This window comes from Mastomys coucha, chromosome X, assembly GCF_008632895.1.
Source record: "Mastomys coucha isolate ucsf_1 chromosome X, UCSF_Mcou_1, whole genome shotgun sequence".
Classification (NCBI taxonomy): Eukaryota; Metazoa; Chordata; class Mammalia; order Rodentia; family Muridae; genus Mastomys; species Mastomys coucha.
In genome coordinates, this window is record NC_045030.1 from 139,648,632 (window position 1) to 139,648,860 (window position 229).

At 41.9% G+C, this 229-nt stretch overlaps 1 long non-coding RNA gene across 1 annotated transcript in view; it reads right to left on the minus strand.

Moving 5' to 3' along the window:
* The window catches only part of LOC116094979, a 56,841-nt gene that overhangs the window by 849 nt on the left and 55,763 nt on the right, over positions 1–229 (minus strand). The window lies entirely within an intron of this gene.

The window sequence follows — 229 nt, forward strand, 5'->3', positions numbered from 1 at the left end:
ACAGGCTCCAGTCAGATTTAGCAAGGGCAGTTAACCAGATGATGGGGGCAAGTGTAAGAAAATAAACAACACAAACCGTGGTCACTTGCCATCATCAGAACTCAATTCTCCCACCATAGCAAGTCCTGGAGACACCATCACACGGGAAAAGCAAGATTCATATCTAAAATCACTAATCATGATGATGATACAGGACCTTAAGAAAGACATAAATAGCACCCTCAAAGAA